Consider the following 12,518-nt stretch of genomic DNA (forward strand, 5'->3'; position numbering starts at 1 on the left):
ACTGATAAAAGAATTCAGCGAGGTTATAGGATACCAGATCAATATACAAAGATTAACTGTGTGGACACACCTTCAAAGAACAATCCAAAAATTAAATTAAGAAAATAATGCCATTCACAATAGCATTAAAAAGAGTAAAATACTTAGGAACAAACTTAACAAAAGACATGCAAAATTTATACTCAGTGAATGATAAAACATTGTTGAAAGAAATTAAAGAGGATTTAAATAAATTTTTCAAATTCCATGTTCATGGATTGGAAGACTTAATATTGTTAAGATGAGAATACAAATTGATCTACAGATTCATCACAATCCTTATCAGAATCCCAACTGACTTTGCCATGGAAATTGACAAGCTGATTCTAAAATTCATACGGAATTGTAAGGGACCCAGAACAGCCAAGACAATTCTGAGAAAGGAGAACAAAGTGGGAGGACTCACGCTTCCGGATTTCAAAAGGTACTACAAAGCAATGGTAATCAAGACAGGGTGATACTGGCACAAAGACAGGCATATAGATCAATGGAATAGAACTGAGAGTCCAGTAATAAACTCATATATCTACAATCAATTGATTTGGCCAAGGGTACCAAGACCATTCAATGGGGAAAGAATAGTCTTTTCAAAAAATAATGCTGGAGTGACTGCATAGCCACATGTAAAAGAAAGAAGTTGGACCCTTACCTCCCACCATTTTCAAAAATTAATTCAAAATGGACCAAAGACCTAAATATAAAAGCTAAAATTTTAAAACTCTTAGAATAAAACACAGGGGTAAATATTCATGACGTTGGGTTTGGCAATGGCTTCTAAGATATGACACCAAAAGCACAGGCAACAAACTGAAAAATACCTATACTGGACTTCATAAAAATTACAAACTTTTGTGCCTTAATAGTGTCAAAGGACACTATTAAGATGCTTCATCAACTAGAGCAGCAGCAGTGGAGGGCAGATACGTCTCTGGATCCCCTGAGCCCAGCACAGAATAAATGTTGAGTAAATGTGATGTGAACCGAGAAAAAAAAAATATCAAGAAAGTGAAAAGACAACCCATTGATGGGACAAAATATTTGTAAATCGTATATCTGACAAAGGTCTAGTATCCAGGATATAGAAAAACTCTTAAAATGCAGTAACAAAAGACAAGCAGTCCAATTTAAAAATGGGCATAAGACTTGAATAGACATTTCCCCAAAGAAGACATACAGATAACTGACAAGCACACGAAAACATGCTTAAAATCACTAGTCATTAGGGAAATGCAAATTAAAACCACAATGAGATACCTCTTCACACACACTAGGATGGCTATAATTTTTTTTTTTTAAGTGGGGAAAAGTAGGTGTTGGTGAAGATGCGGAGAAATTGGCAGCCTCATACAGTGCTGGATGGAATATAAGATGGTGCAGCCACTGTGGAAAACAGTTTGGCAGTTCCTCAAAAAGTTAAACAAAGTATTATCATATGATCCAGCAATTCCACTCCTACTTATATACCCAGGAGAATTGAAAACAAATGTTCAACCAGAAATTTGTACACAAGTATTCATAACAGTGCTGTTCATTATCACCAAAAGGTAGAAACAACCCAGATGTCCATCAACAGTGAACAGATAAACAAAATGTGGTGTATCCTCACAATGGAATATTATCGGGTCATAAAAGGGAATGCAGTGTGGATACATGCCACTACATGGGTGAAACTTCAAAACATCATATGAATTAAAGAAGCGAGACAAAAAAGACCATATATCATATAATTCCTTTATATAAAATATCCAGAATTGGCAATGCAGAGACAGAAAGTAGATTAGTGGCTGTTTAGGGGTGGGAGTAGGGGGAGGGGAGGAGGAAGAGGCAATGGCTAAAGTATACAGGTTTCTCTTTGTGATGGTTGCATATATCTGTGAATATACCAACATCCATTGACTTGAACACTTTAAATGGGTGAACTGTATAGTATGTGAATTATATCTCAATTAAGCTATTAAAAAAAAGAATCTATTCAACTGACACTTCAGTTTAGTAGTATTTACTTACTAAGCATCTGTTACATGGCAAGCATTGTATTAGGCACTGGAATTCAAAGATGAATCTGACATGGGTTCTGCCCTCCAGGAGTTCACAGTATATTTAGAGAAGCAAAAAGAGTACAGAAATAGGTACAGAAATAGAACTGGGAAGGCAGTGATTACAATTAGAGATGAGGAACAGGGAAAGCTTTAGAGAGTTGACACCCGGGCAGGTTTCGAAGGGAAGTAGGAGTTTGACAGGTCGCTGGTGGGGAAGGGAGATCATTCCAGGCAGGTCTGAAATAACACAGGATGTTCTGAGACCTGTGTGGGGTTCAGAGTTGCAAGATGAAAAGTGGAAGGGCTGGCAGAGTGGGTGGGGTGAGGAGAGGTGGAAGAGGTGAGCTTGGAGAAGCAAGGAGAGGGCCATGAGGAAACTTGAATACCATGCCAACAAATGTTGAGTTTTCCTTTTGGGGATGAGGAGCCAACAATAGGTAAGTGGGAGGGCAAGGGGGGAAGATTTGTGATTGAAAGCAGGAGTCAGTGAACTACAGCCCTTGGGCCAAATCTGTGAAGTTTTTAGAAATAAACTTTTATTGGAACACAGCCATGCTCATTTCTTGTTGTCTATGGCTGCTTTCCCGCTAAAACAGCCAAGTTGAGACAAAGATCGTATAGACCCATTAAGTCTGAAATATTGGCTATCTGGCTCTTAGAGAAAAAAGTTTACCAACCTCTGCCCTAGAAAGATCACTGTGCCTATTGGATAAAGGATGGCTTCCCACGGGTTAAGACCAAGGGAGAAGAGTCCAGTTAGGAAACTAGCAACTCTCCAGGCAAAGAAGATGCTGGGGTACCATGACATTGCAACATCATGACGTTGGGGTAACATATGACATAGGGGGTTGATAGTGGGGTGGGGAGGTGGGCGTGGCTTTGAGAGCCTCCTGAAGAAAAAACACCTGGGGAATATCAATTTAAGAAAATTAACAGTGAAAAGGATAAGAGAACTCACGGGGTTTCATGGACGTCTGAATTTTAGTTTTTTCTTCTTAAATCATTAAAATGGTCCCTAAACCTCACGTTTAGTTGAGGGCTCTCAGACAGAGCATCTGAACTCAAGGTAGCTTACAAGTTTTAAAAAATTATTCTTACAATTTGGTTATGGGCATGCTACAGCAATTCCAGATCACCTGATGGGCTGTCTTCCCCGCTTTGTGTGTTGCAACAAGCCCAAACTCCACGCATTCTTTGGCTACGCTCTGAGGCTGCTGTTGGCACCAGGTAGGCACCATGGAGTTGGTTGCCAGGCATCAGAATATCATTCTTGACTGATGATTTATTTTTAAATGCACATGTCAAATATCATGTCTTACTCATTTTTGTCTCTTACAGAGACTGGCAGAATGTCTGGCAACTAGAAAGTCACTCATAAATCATTTTAGTTAAGAGAGAGCACCAGGTGGGAAGGGAAGGAGGAAGGAAGGAAAGGAGGGCAGGAAGGCAGGACGTGGCCACAGAATTTTTCACTCATGGCTTGAAACTTGTGATCCAGGGAGTTCCCTGGTGGCTTAGTGGTTAGGATCCCAGGCTTTCACTGCCGTGGCCCGGGTTCAATCCCTAGTCGGGGAACTGAGATCCCACAAGCCATGTGGCAAGGCCAAAAGAAAAGAAAAAAAGAAACTCATGATCCAGCAGAAGCTGACGAAAGAGTAGGAGTTCTCCAGGTGGATGCAAACCTCTTCAGCCCAGGGAGAGCCTGGAAGAATAATACTTAGTGGTGATGTCCTAATATAGCTGCAACTGCAAACCCCAAATATGTTGTATTATCTTCCCTAGACATTTTAAGGAAAGAGGTTGCTTAAATCTCACAACTAATCTTGCTGCCTCTCAGATTATAAATTGTGTTTTTCAAAAATCTCTTCTAAACCATCTCATGGTAGACAAAATGAACATCCACTCCCAAGACCCTGAGATGTAGTGGAAGCGGCCACATGCAGGCATGAAATGTATTTGGAGTCTCCTGCTTTGCCTTTAATTCCGTGCCCTCTAGGTAATGTCCTATTCTTGATCTAGGTGCTTGTCACAAGGGCATGTTCATCTTGCTAAAAGTTCATCCAGAACAGGTATTTGTATACCTACGTTCATAGCAGCGTATTTCCAATAGCCAAAAGTGGAAGCAACCCAAGTGGACAGATGAACGAATAAACAAAATGTGGTATATACACACAATGGGATATCATTCAGCATTAAAAAGGAAGGAAATTCGGACACATGCTACAACACAAAGTTGAAGACGATATGTTAAGTGAAATAAGCAAGTCAAAAAAGACAAACAGTGTATGATTCCATTTATATGAGGTATTTAGAGTTATCCAAATCATAGAGACAGAAAGTAGAATGGGGCTTGCCAAGGTGGTGGGAGAATGGAGGGTCAGTGTTTAATGGGTGCAGAGTTTCATTTTTGGAAGATGAAAAAATTCTGGAACAGACAGTGGTGATGGTTGCACAACAATGTGAATGTATGTAACACCCCTGAACTGTGCACTTAAAAATGGTTAAAACGGTGAGTGTTATGTTACGTATATTTTACCACAATAAAACGAAACGAAAGTTCATCCAGTGTCGTATACTTAGGCTTGGTGCCATTTTACTTACGTCTGTTATTCTGGGGAGAGGGGTACTTTAAAAAGGTACTTTACTCAAATTTATCTTTGTGTTTGTTTTAGAAGAGTTTTACATTTATGTTTAGAAAAATATCCTCCTTACTAGGTCATGAGTCATGCAGGCACTCTGGAAAGCTGTGCTATGTTTATCTCGGGACATCCGTGGTGCCCCAGGGACAAGGCTGGGGGTGGGGGATGTTCATGGACCCAAGTTCAAGAAGAACAAAGAAACGGAGCAAATTAGAGCTGTCCGCAAGTCGTCGACAAAAGTTATCTTCTCATAAGGCATATGCTGTATAGGAAAGTGGCATTATTTTTTCAGAAGATGCTCTTAGCATCGTGTTGGCGACGCATCAAAAAAGACATATGGGAGCCATTGCCATGGGACAGCCCTGGGTGCAGCTGTGTCTGCTTGTCTATCAAGTTCCGACACGAAAAAACTAAAAAGAAAATGTTATCATCATTCGCGTACCATATTATAATACTATAGGTGTTTCAGGTGAAGGGATCAAAAAGCCTTGGGCGAGGAGAACTTAGTAACTGTGATTCTAATCACATCATCATCTGCTGACTTCGTTCTCACTCTACACCCATATGTACCACACACACTTATCTGGGTATACTCTTTCTGCCAAGGGAAGTGCAAAAGAGTTTTTAAAACTCTGGATGGACATCTTATCTGAACTGTCACCATCATGCTTTATCACCCTTGAACAAGTGCCTATTCTGAAAGGCTGGTTCTGGTGCCTAAAGACATCTCTGATGCTGGTGGCAGGGGGAAGATGGGCCAGCACACCTGGCTGGGCTGGGCTCCTGGCGGGTCACACACACCTCCTGCAGGAGGACATCTCGAATGCCTAGGATGAGAAGGTCTGAAGACTCGCTTCAACCTAGACAGGGCAGAGGCTTAGAAGGTAAGTAGTGCATTGCTGCGGATCTGTCTCTCTGGGCATCAAGTTGGCTCTCCTTTTGCTGGCCCACGATTGCCATTGCTGCTGGTTCTATGGGTCTGCAGCAGGACAGGCTGCGGCTACTTCATCTGAGGTCTCATGGCCCCCGGGTCTGGAGTACAGGTGGGACTGTGTGACACTGACATGCAGACTGACCACAATGCCTTTCTCCAGAGGGAAATGAACAATAGTCATTACAAGCTGTCCTTCTGAACCCAGGCAACCCCAGGAGAGGGAAACTATACCTCCTAAAGCTCCCAAAACTGTAAAAGGAAGAAAGCCACAGCAGCTGCTGACATGGAATCACCTAGAAATTCTACCCCCATGGAGACAGCCTGTTAGCTGAGGGGAAAGAGAATTCATGGATGCCAGAGGATGGTGTGGTTAAAGGGTAATGCTTTGTCCCTTTGGAGTTCCTACCTTTGAATAATGGGTTTGGAGCAAACAGTTTCTCTCTCCCTAACTGGCTGTTTTGTGGAAGGTCTGTTTACTCGATGTCTATTTCAGGGCAATGAACATGAGAGCAGAAAATCTAGGCATTAAGAAATAAGAGATTCCTTTTTCCCACACAGCCAGCCAAGGAAGGAGAATTCCAATTCATGAGTCTCATTAATAAGATGTAAAAATGACTTCATTATCACCCCTTTCCAAAGCAAATAAACACAAGTAGTAAAAATGCTAAAAGTAAAAAGTTCTGGTGTCCTATATCCTCACCAGACAACGGCAGAATAAACAAAGTTGTCCATAAATGAAGAACCTCAGAGGGGAGCCTCTGCTATAGAATTTAGCTGCCTCCAACTAAAGATGCCAGCTGCCAGAATACTTCGGCAATGATCAGTGAGGGGTAATTGTTCTCAGTGAGATTTCTTTCTGGGCCCTTTGTCTCTTCCAGGAATTCCAACTCCAGTCATTTGGCTCACCCTACTTTCAGAACTAGGAGCCAGAGAATGGAGAAGGATGACGGCTCCTAGTTCAGAGAGGGGCACCCTGAGTTCTCGAGAGGTGAGTTGCTTTCCTACAGTTTTACTAGAAGCTGGGAAATAAGCCCAGGTTTCCTGACTTTGCAGCTGATTTACCTCCAGCACCAAATGGCCAATTACTCAGTATTTACACTGGGATTTCTGATAGCAGGTGTATAGGAAGTGATAAGCCCAGGATGAAGCCAGAGCCGGGATGAATGCGTCAGAGCACAGCTTATATTCCATGACAGCACCGAGAAACAGAACCACCACTGCCCAGGAATAAGGCTGCTGAGTCAAGTCCTGGCTAGGCCAGTCACCAACTGTGCCATCTGGACAGCTTATCTGTTGGCCAGTTTACTCAACTGTAAAATGAATTCAACAAAACCCACCTCGCTCTTTAGTGGGAAGTTGTAAGAATCAAATAACACAGTGACAGAAAAGTGGTTTGAAAAGAATAACATACAATGAACATAAATTATACAAATCAACAGAACTCCGGTCAACTGTAAAAAGACATTTGGGGGAAAATTGGGGAAAAAAATTTGAATATGGACTAGGTATTAGATGATACCAAAGAATTATTGTTAATTTTCTTAAGTATATTAATGGCATAATGGTTATTTAATATTTTTAGAGATCACACTGAAATATGTAAGAATGAAATGATTTTATGTCTCGGATTTGCTTTTAAATACTTCCCTGAAAAAGAAATAAGAAAGGGGTAGATGAAGCAAGTGTGGCAAAATGTCAATAACTGTTGAAGCTGAGTGAGAAGTATATGGGGGCCTTCTCCCTACTATTGTTTATATTTGAAATTTTTCCGAATAAAAAAATGATGTTTAAATAAACAGTGTAGAATTTTCTAGGACACTAGAAAGCTTCACTAATGGTCACCGCCAGAAGCACAGAAAATCTGTCTCGTTCACAAGGCCCTTGTACATTGGTCACCCAGGGGTCAGAGGACAAGAATTTGGGAAAAGGCCAGGAGAGGCCAGGCAAGGAGCACAGCTGTAAAGGAGACAGATGAAAACATCTTCGTAGACTCTCCCGTCTGCCATGCACCAAAATGTCAGCCAACCTGTAACGTCAAGTGGATGCTTTGTGTCTTCAGGCTTAAGTTTCCTATTCAACTTTGCCACTTAATGGCTAAGTGGCCTTAGACCAAATCACTTTTTAGCACAAAGTCACGGAGAGGCACACACATGGGTTTGATGGTCACTCCAGGGACAGATACTAGGGACCAGGAAGGGGAACAGGACAAAGGGGGGGCGGGAGATGAATAATTTAGCTAAGGGAGAGTCCAGGGAGTCAGTCGTTCATCTGGGAACTGACCAGGGAAATGAGCACTTCGACTTCGTCCTAAACCCCATCCCTGACCATTAAGTACACAACACAACATAAGTAACGAAATAATTCCACCAATGGTGAAGAACGGCCTTTTGGGGGTCCGAGACAGACAGGCTAGCGGTGGGGTAGGAGCGGGGCCTGGATGAGGGGATACGGATTCGAGTCTCCACCCCGACTAACCTAGAAGCCTTGAGCTTCAGCACTGTTCCCTTTCCGCAAGAAGAGTCCCTTGGACTGATTTGAAGATCTCCGCAGTTCCAAGATTTCAGGGGACGAAATTAATTTGGGGCATGTTTCTGACTTTCATTCCTCTCTCTCCTCTCATCAAGACTCGAGGTTTCCTAGCCAGGAGAAGTTCAGTCCCCTCCCCCGTGGTGTTTCGCCGCGTCCCCTCGCTCCACCCTCGCTGGTTTTTGGTGGTCTTTCCCGGGGCTGGGTGAGGGATGACGAAGTAGGAATCTCGCCTGTTTCTTCCAATCATTTCTATTCCGGCGCTGATTTACAGCGACACCTCTGGCAGGCAGCTACTCCAGAGGGCTCCAGATGGGGGGTTGGCTGGGCGGCGGGTTGGGGGGTGGGGCGGGGCGGAAGCGCGGTGTTCAAAGCGCCTGCGTAAAAGTTGCGGGCACTGAGGACAGAAGGAGTATCTGCGTAAAACCAGGATTAGCCCCGGGGCGATCCCGCGTGGACAATCCATGGGTTCGCCTTTGCTGGCTCTTTTCTACTCCAGGACCTCCCCTTGATAATCGGCGGGAGAGGTTTCCTGGTACCCTGACCAGCCAGGAATGAATACCTGAGGTGCGGACCGCGCCTCTCCGCCCACCGGACTCAGGGCGCTCCTACGTTCACTAGCCCCCATTCCCCGCCCCCATTCCCCACCCCCACCCCCAGCCCCGTGTGCTCCACATCCCCAAAGCCACAGCTCCGGAGATACCCCAATGCGCCCCCGTCCCCCGCGCGCTCCGCATCCTCAAAAGCCAGAACTCCTGGCACCAGCGCAGCCCCCGGTGTCCGTGGCTCCACGCTGTACCCTCCTAGGCACCTAGCACGCACCGAGTCTCGTCTGACTCTGTCTTGTCTGGTCGCAGGCGCCCCTGGCGAGCCACGAACTGAGCGCCCAGCTCCCGGGGGCGCCCCTGCTCCGTGCGCTCTCCGGATTCAGGCGAGGTGGGGCTGGGTGGGTCCGCCCGAGTCGGGAGCGGGACCCGTTAGCCTGCACGTCCTCGCGTCTCCGAGCAAGGAGCCTTCGCTCTGTGTGCCCGCCTCTCAGCTCCCGGGAACCCCAAGCACCGCTGAGAGGCGGCCCGCGGGGAGCGGAGCCTGCAGAGCCCACCGGGACCCCCGCTTTCCCGCGAACCGCCGTGGGGAGGGGGAGGCGCAGGCATTGCTCTTACTTGTCAGCAGGGGTGCGCACTCGTTCGGCTGGGACCAGGCTCTCCACGGTGGCCCCTCTCTGCGCCCGTCGCCGCGGAGCCCCTTCCCCGAGCAGAGAGGGCGAGCCGACTTCTCCGGCCTTCGGAGAAATCTGTCTCCAAGTTTAGGAAGCCGCCGGCTGGAGTCGCTCCCCAACCCTTTTCCCGGCACTTTTAACCAGCGTCGGACCGCAAACCCCTCCCCGGACCCACCCCCTTCCCTGAAGGCGGCCACCGCAGCAGGCCCGGCCTCCTGCCCCTTTTGTTGTAATTCGAGAGCGGCAGCTCCCCTGGCCAGAGGGGCTGTGCGGGGGAGGCTGCGTGCCTGCGGGGCAGTCCTTCCCAGGCTTTTCTCGCCCAGGTTTCCGGCGCCTGAGAAGCTACGGAGAGGGCTTTTCCTCTGAGAGATTCCTCTACATGCCCCCCCACCCCCAACCACCATTCCCGCCCCGCCGCCGAGCTCCCGGAATTTAACCCTTCGGTGTCCTTATCCACCAGCAATAGGGTTCGTGCCTAACCCATCTCAGTATCCAGATAGCCCAGCACTGCCTGGCACGTAGTAGACGCTCAATAAAAACTGATGACTGAAAGAGTTCAGATACTTTCATCTACCTCTCCTGGGTTTCTCCTCTACGGGCAAAGCATTTTCTGGAGGTGACTACAAACAGCCCCCTTTCTTCCAGCAGATCGAGCCTCTCTCTCTGAGAATCCGTTTTCTCCTCTGTAAATTAAAGGCTTTGGATTCAGTGACCTCTAAGGTCCTTCCCCACCTGGCAGGGCCGGGGTTAGCAAGCCCTGTGATCAGGGGCCTGAACCCAATACAGCTAAGGGAGCATGTCGTGCAGAAGGACATTCCATGCCTGGCTCTGAGGCTCACACTGGGGGCAAAGTGAGGGGGTCATGCGGGCTGGGGGAGCCCTCTAAGGAGATTCCCAGGGCTTCCTAAGCAAGAGCAAGGTTTGGCCGGGCAGGAGGCAGCCAGCTGTAAAACCAGGCACCCGTCTGTGGGCCTTTGGGCAGGCAGAACCCTGAAGAGGACTTACGTTAAGGATGGCGATCCTCCTCCGGGTCCTTCCTCAGTGCCCTTCTCCCACTCCGCTCCCTTCCTACAAACCGGCAGCTACAAACCCCTGATAGGTGGGGACTCCCAGTCTCAGCCTCCAGCTCAGACTTCTCTCCTCATCCCTGGGCTTGTAAATCCATCCCTGGGCTTGTAAATCCATTGGTCTCTAGGACATTCCCATAGCCACAGCTAACCTAGCGAGCCCCAAACGTGGCACCCCAACCCCTGGGACCCCTCTTCAGCCCTCCTCCCTACCCTCCACACTGAATCAGTCCCCTGGTCTGGTAGGCAGTGGAGGGAAGGGCCAGGAGGGAGGTGGGTGTGATTCTAAAAGGGCAACAGGAGGGATCCCTGTGGTGTGGAACTGTTCAGTATCTTGACGGCGATGGTGGATACAAGAAGCTACACAGGTGATAAAATTGTATAGAACTTAATATACACAAGCACACACACACTACACACACACAAAGTATAAGTAAAACTGAGGAAATCTGAATAAGATCAGAGGATTGCATCAATGTCTCCTTGTGATATTGTCCTAGAGTTTTGCAAAATGTTGTGGGAAACTGTGCAAAGTGAATGAGGGCTCTCTCTCTATTATTTTTTACAATGACATGTGAATCTACAATTACCTCAATAAAAATTTCAACTGAAAATAAAAGCTCAAAGTAACTCCAGGGCCCTCAGGATGCGGCCTGAACCCCTTGATACAGCTGACAGGGCCCCCCTCAAGGGCATTTCCAGCCTTCCCATCTCCCAGCCACACTCTCCCCTCTCCCCCATAGACCTTACTAACTGTTCTCCATGACTGTTTCTCGCCCCAGGGCCTTTGCACATGCCATTCCCTTGCCTGTCTGCTCAGCAACACCTAGTTCTTTGAGATCTCACTTAGCTATCACAGTGAGCACCCTACACAGTGCCTGCACACAGCAGATGCTCAATAAATGCCAGTGGAACTGAGCTCTCTCCTCTTCCCCTCACACTTTCTCTGATCCTTCTTCTTCGAATCCTACCCTTCCTATAAAGAATTAACCAATAAGGTATAAAATGAAACACTTTATAAATGCTGTTTTGCCTGATTATGAAAATAATGCAACCTCCCTGTGGAACATTCAGAAAATATGAGAAAGTATAATGAAAAAAACTTTCACCCTGGTGTCCTGTCACCCACAGAGAAACGTTTAACATTTTGGACTATTTCTTTCATCATATCTTTTAAAACCAAATTGTGCAAGAATTTTTGTATCCAGCTTTGTTTTTGTAAACTATATTGTTTTGTGCACATTTTTCAATGTCCTTCTAAATGGCTTTAGACTGTTTCAGTATCTAAAATGACCATGTCCATAGTGTCATTTCTCTACTCTTAGACATCAAGGTGTTTACGATTGTTACTAGCGTGAATTACACCAAGACAATATTGAGCAGCTACTATGCGGTTCCTGCTAATTGTCACAACTCAGAAGGCCAAGGCTCAGAGAGGCTAGGTGATTCCCCCAGAGTCACAGAGCGGATAAGTGGTCAGGCTGGGATCACTAAAGGGTACATGACCCCTCTTGCAAGTTCTAAGTGGCTGCACACCGGAGGCTTCAACAAATCCACCTGTGCTTCACTCACCAACCCACATTCCCAAGAGAAAGTGAGTATTTGAAGCTCGCACAGAGTAGTTCACTGATGCACTTCTGTTGAATTGGACCAAAGACCTGGGAGGCCACTTCAGGAAGAGAGTAGACCCTTGCTCTAGATGAAATATGAAGGCTATATGCTTTATGGCTCTAAGTCTGTATGTGCCACCCTCATGTCTCAGGCTCTGTGCTGCCCCACAGGCAGAGCCACCCACCAGATTCTGAGTGCGTTTCTGCAGTCAGAGGACCTGGGTTCCAATCCTGACTCCGCCACTTCCTGGCCTGGACGGGTGACTCCTTTGCTTCGCTTGCCTCATTTGTAGGAAACACTTCACTCAACACCTCCTAGAGGAATGAAAGGGCTGGATGCACAGTGGGCGCAGAACAGTCCCTGCCGCGTGACGCTGCACCACAAGTCGCTGTGTGCCACGCACTCCCGCCGGGCTGCAAGGCTGCAGGCGAGAGGGCACCGCAC

The 12,518-nt window shown here is 46.5% G+C and overlaps 1 protein-coding gene across 1 annotated transcript in view; it reads right to left on the reverse strand.

Moving 5' to 3' along the window:
• LOXL2 (lysyl oxidase like 2) overlaps positions 1-9,526 on the reverse strand; it is a 104,777-nt gene extending 95,251 nt beyond the window's left edge. The window contains exon 1 of the mRNA XM_068553744.1: positions 9,341-9,526. The gene's annotated coding sequence lies outside the window, so the exon portion shown is untranslated. The remainder of the gene's footprint in view (positions 1-9,340) is intronic.
• Between the last annotated feature and the right edge of the window lie 2,992 nt (positions 9,527-12,518).

The sequence above is a fragment of the Eschrichtius robustus genome, chromosome 10 (assembly GCF_028021215.1).
Source record: "Eschrichtius robustus isolate mEscRob2 chromosome 10, mEscRob2.pri, whole genome shotgun sequence".
NCBI classification, from domain to species: Eukaryota; Metazoa; Chordata; class Mammalia; order Artiodactyla; family Eschrichtiidae; genus Eschrichtius; species Eschrichtius robustus.